We start from the raw sequence: 6,198 nt of genomic DNA on the forward strand, positions 1-6,198 counted from the left end.
TTTTTTTTTTAATGCGGGTCTATGATTGGTAAACGATACATTGATGAATTACTACATAAAACGTTAATGAAATTTATGAATATCATACATTCAATTTTTTTTTAAGATCGAACCCATGATATCTAATTTTTTCTTTTCAAAAAAAGAAAATTTATAACACGGATTCAGTCTTTTAAAAACTTGAATGCATTAATTTGTAATTGTTTAAAATAAGTTAAAACAATTGTAATATGGTATTTATAATTTTAAATAACGTTTTATGTCGTGATTAATCAACATGAAAAACATCATCTTGTACGTAAAGCAATTTTATTTGAAAACATGCTCGGCTTAATAAAGTATACATGATATAAAATACATAGAATTTTAATAAAAAAGAGCGCCTGTAGCTCAGTGGATAGAGCGTCTGTTTCCTAAGCAGAAGGTCGTAGGTTCGACCCCTACCTGGCGCGACTTGGTCTTTATAAATTTTGTTTGTTCGTTTTTCATTTTTTTTGCGCTTTTTTGTAAATAAAACTGTTAAAGTCAGTTATTGTTAAATAAAACAGATTTGTGGATATAAATTAAACTACCGTATAACAATTATAAAAGATTTCTATGAGTGGACAAAATAGCTGAATGAACATTATTTTATATATATAGAACTATTAAAGTCATATTAAATAGAATGGTGGATATAAATTTAAAATACCGTATAACGATTAGAAAAGAAATCTATGAGTGGACAAAATAGCAGACACGTGAATGAACAAAATACCGTCATGGACACGTATATTTAGATACATGTTTAAATTTTGATACAACATATAGTCATATACGTAGAAATAAGGGTGCATGGTGTGGACGTTGTTCGGCCGGAAAACACCTGTGGGCCAAAGGCCTTCGGTTCCGTATGGCAACGGTTTCAAATTGGTGAGGTTGGCCGGGTTGTGATAGACTTGAAGACGTTAACCAACGGCTATTAGTTTTTAAAGTAAATTGTCTTTTTTATTTTTATTTTGAAACTATATCTATCCAACTAGCATATGGTAACACAACATATGTGTTGGATGAGTACATGATATATCAAAAAGACTTTCATGTGAAAGCCTCTATAATTTTTGTTATGATCAAACTCTAAGGAGATGGTTTTTTTACGCAGACCAACATCCAACGACATTCAATTTTTGTACACTGCACAAGAATCTAGACATAGATTTACAGGTATGCTAAGTAGCATTGATTGTACACATTGAGATTGAAGGAATGTCCAACGACAGTGTGAGTCAAATATTGTCGAGGTGATAACAAAGCTCCATCGGTGATACTTGAAGTTGTAGTGTCCCAGGATTTGTGAATATGACATGCATATTTTAGTGTCGATGGTGGCAACAATGATCCAAATGTCATATACCAATCACCACTACTCAACGATGAGCTGCTTGAAAAACACAAAAATGTTCATTTGTTTTAAATGGAGAAAAATACAAGCATGGAGATTTTATTGCAGATGAGATATACCCAAGTTGAGAAACTTTTGTGAAAACATTTCCGCATCTAGCTACTGACAAAAAGAAAAGGATCGTTGTAGCACAAGATGTAACAAGAAACGACGTGGAACAAGCTTTTGGCATACTAAAAATCCATTACGGCATAATAAGACTAAATGTGCCATCTATTAAATAATATGATATTAAAAGATAAATGTGTTGCTATATGTCTGATACATGATACCGATATCCGAACCGAGCTAGAAATAAATCAAGACATGGTTCTAGAATTGTGTGGCTCCGGAACCCACCACCGACTTTAGTTGGATCTTCTTATCATATTGAGGATATTTGTGTACCTATTTTTTATGACTACTTAATTTTAATTATTGTATTTAGGGTTTTAATTCTTGTTTGTAGTTGTGTATTTTTTTTAGAGCTGCCAAAAATCGACCAACCCGCCAACCCAACCCGAACCTAACTCAAAATTAGCGGGTTGGGTTGAGATTTTCAACCCATTTAACTTAAATAGGTCAACATGTCTAACTCATTTACTTACATAGGTTGGGTTGGGTAAGAACTATCAACCCGTTTTCAACCCGTCAACCCATTTAACTTTAATATATATCTTTAATTTAATATTATTCGAATATTATCATGTATTAATCAAAGTATTAATTTGTAAATTATAATTTTGCATTATTATTATCTATGCTTAATAAAATTCAATCCTAATTTCCATCATTTTTTAGCGTCAATAATACTGGTCACCCTCTAAAATCACTGTGAAACTAAACATTTTTAATGTTATCTGAACAATTTATTTGTATTTATGAATTAGGATTGTGCTTTTGTCATAATTATGAAGTTTTATTTATGTTTTATAATTTTAGTGGTATAATATTTAAATATATAATTTATTTAATTGATTTTAAATGGGTTAACCAAAGTTTAACCAATTTATTTAATAGGTTGGGTCAGGAACTACATAAACAGGTCAACCTAGTGACAACTCATTTATTTAAAATGTTGGGTTGGGTTGGAAATATCAACTCATTTAAATAAACAGGTTGGGTTGGGTTGAAATTCAACCCAATTATTAAATTGGTTGAACCCGAACCCAACTCAGGTCGACCCATTGTCACCTCTAATTTTTTTTAATGAAAATTTTCCCATTTTAATTTTATTTTTATGTTTTTATTTTTAATTTATTAAATGTTTTAATCTTTTTAAACAAAATTTAAAGGGTCGTGAGGGTTAATAAAAATGGGTTCTTTGTACAGTGGTTGGGGAAAGATGAAAGATATGGGAGGAGTGGTCGATCCTGAAAGATGAAAAAAAGGAGAAAATGGCGGATCTTCCATAAGGCCAAGGGGCCATGACCCCTTTATTTTTTGTTTATTTATACTTGGATTGAATATATATATATATATATATATATATATATATATATATATATATATATATATATATATATATATATATATATAACGTTAGGAAATATGTGGCTGTCATGTAGCTAACGTTAGGTATAAAACTCTAAAAAATATGCTAGTTTTAACTGGAAATTTCAAAATCATTAGAGATCTTTGACTTAATTATAACCCTAAAATCTATTATTGATTTATTTCCTAAATTCAATCCCACCAATCCTCTCCTGCACCAGAACGGTGAAACGAAACCTAAAACAACAACTATAGAAAAAAATAATAAATTCAATAAAACCTTAAGGATGCTAGTTCAAATCGCACAAGTTGACGATTGTTTGCAGCAATGACTATTTTATTATTATTTGAATTTAATAAAGAATAAATAATTCTATATTGCACTAAACGAGATATTGATTTCGATACAAACTCATTAGTCCTTATTTGCATATTCAAGGATAGTGGAATTAATGCATCATAGGTCATTGTTTGTGATAAATTTTAGCTTGCTACGGTGTTCATTTAACCAAATACAGTAAAGTTGATTTTGATGAAAAATAAGGAAAACTTGAGAAAAAGTGTTCGTAAAATCCAAGAATTCGAAAACCTAAATATTAGGGATATTTGAAGTAATTTTAATAAAACTACGTAGTCTTAAGTGGTTCTATATCTAACATTACATACATTATAACCACATATATATATATATATATATATATATATATATATATATATATATATATATAGGGCCAGCCCCGAGATATTGGAGACCCTGTACGATTTAACAAAAAATAGACCCTAAAATTGGAAACGTCTCAAAATTTAAGCAAAAAAATTATGAATTTTAATTTTCTATTGCAAATACATAAAATTAAAATTTAATTCAAACTAATACACAAAAAAGAACTTGGCTTCGATTTGAAAAGAGTCATCCTTCTAATATTTGTAGTAGATTTCTTTTTGTCTTGGTTTTATATGTTGAAACTCAAGCAATAATGCTTATGAAAACGGTAAAAAAAATAAAAAACAAATAAAAAAGTTAGAATCAAATCAAAAACTATTAACGAATAGATATGCTTCTATTAAAAAAATTTACAAATCAGAAAAGTACCTTGTGATTTTCTTCACTTCAAATCAGTAAAAAAAAAAGAATATCAAAACTTTAAAAAAATAGAAACCAAATTAAAAAGACAAAAACTGTAACAGCCCAAATTTCTAATAAAATTTTTCGTTTTAAATAACAAAAACATTTCCATAAGATGTAAAATTCCAACACTATTGTTTTCAAAATCCATAACATCAGATAAATTATTCGTAATATCAGAGTGTCGTAAATAAAACGTCGGAGAGTGCATGCCGCGCCATCACGCCAGACTCTTGCCCTTTGATCCTGAAGTACCTGAAACAACCAACAAACTGTAAGCTAATGCTAAGTGAGTTCCCCAGAGCATACCCTACACAATCCACATAATCACATAAACCATATTAGCTATATAAGCTACATAAACTAAATAAGCCATGCACATAATCATATAAGGATGTCATGGAAACCCTCCAAGGTCTTACACCAGGTGCCATGGGAACCCCCATATGGTCTGATATCCAACTGCCTCGGGAACCCCTCGAGGTCTTCCATGCAAGTATCACAAATACAACTAGCATATCACATATCACCTCTCAAGGAATGCTGAACTGGTAAGATCAAATCCCGACTCACAGCTCCAAACTCAACTGCCTACAACCACCATGCGACTAACTTCATCAAAATCCCAAAATACCAAATATACCCTTAAAGTCAAACTTGGTCAACCATGGTCAAATTCAAAGTCAACAGTCAAGGTCAACAGTCCATGTTAACCCAACTCGTCGAGTGCACCTACCGACTCGTCGAGTTCCTTCAGTTCTCAGAAAACCGGGGAGAACCCTAGTCAACTCGTCGAGTTATCACAGCAAATCGTCGAGTTCAAACAATGTCCAAAAGATCGGGGAAACCCCGAGCCAACTCACCGAGTTGGAAAGTTAACTCGTCGAGTTTGCCTAGTTTTAACTCATTCAGCCACTTTCTAAGCAAGTCTAAGACTCTAAACTATAGATCTGATCCCCTAGGGCTGATATACCACGTAAAGTTGATGACTTTACGTCCATGCATGGCATTAAGGGGGCTAAAACACTCAATCATAGCTTCTTAAGGGATTTAGGGCATGAAGGAAGGCCAATACTTGATAAAGGTGGCAACTTTTGTTGGGTTTTGAGCATTCTAACACTCCCAAGTGTACATGCAACCCTAAATACCTTGGATCTATGTTTTCTCTATTATACATGCAAATATGAATATTCCAAGGTATTATCCTAACTAGCATACAAAAAATTGATTCATATGGAATAATACATGTTAGAAGACAGACCTTTTGATGTAGCTTGATTCCATGGAGCTTAAGAGCCTATTGCCCCAAGTGTGACACCTCAAATGGTTCACACAACATCAAATACACTTGGAATAACTTAGAGAGAAATGAACCACTTCATGAAATCGGCTAGCCCTCACCATTCCTTCATAGTCTCTCATGGTTGCCGATTTTTACAAGAATAAGATGCTTATATAGTGTGTCACAAGTAGGGTTACACCATGCAAACCCTAATTGTCATGGTCTTTCATTTCCATGATCCATGGGTACAAAAACACCATGGAGCATCCATGGAACATCCTATGGGTTTTAGCCCAACTTGATAATCCATGGAGCATTAGCCCACTATACAAGTATGGATGATTTACACAATCAACCCATATATTTAATTAGTCTCCTTTTGATCACTTAATTAATTCCAAATTAATTCTTGATCAATACTAATTAAATAATCTTCTTAATATATTAGAACTTATAATATATTAGCAAACCTTAAGTGTTATTTCTCTCATTTTAGTCTATCCAAATGCATGATGTCATGCAACCCAAATGGACCATGCCAATCGGGTCAAGTACATACCAAATATAGTTGTGGACGTAGACACTAATCCAACAGTCTCCCACTTAGATAAGTCTAAAACTATTATTGCGTATGACTTCAAAACCCGACTAGCAATCGTAGCTCTTTAAGTCGCTGTCGTCGAACTCTGAACAAATCAATGACGCGTCCATTAGATAAGGGATCATATATTCCTTCGTTCTAGATATCATATGGACTGAGACATGGATTAAAATCATTCTCTCTGTCCATTTGTTGTTTTCCGATTTCCGATTTATGACAACCGACTAATTGAACAAATCAAATCAGTCCTGGCTTGGCCAAGCACTTCGGGGTGT

General features: G+C 32.4%; 1 non-coding gene across 1 annotated transcript; it reads left to right on the forward strand.

Moving 5' to 3' along the window:
* Positions 1 to 379: 379 nt before the first annotated feature.
* On the forward strand, positions 380 to 452 carry TRNAR-CCU (transfer RNA arginine (anticodon CCU)). The gene has a single exon. It is a non-coding gene; the product is annotated as a tRNA-Arg (tRNA).
* The last annotated feature ends 5,746 nt before the right edge of the window (positions 453 to 6,198 follow it).

This window comes from Lactuca virosa, chromosome 8 (assembly GCF_052849685.1).
Source record: "Lactuca virosa cultivar CGN04683 chromosome 8, Lactuca_virosa_CGN04683_v6, whole genome shotgun sequence".
Classification (NCBI taxonomy): Eukaryota; Viridiplantae; Streptophyta; class Magnoliopsida; order Asterales; family Asteraceae; genus Lactuca; species Lactuca virosa.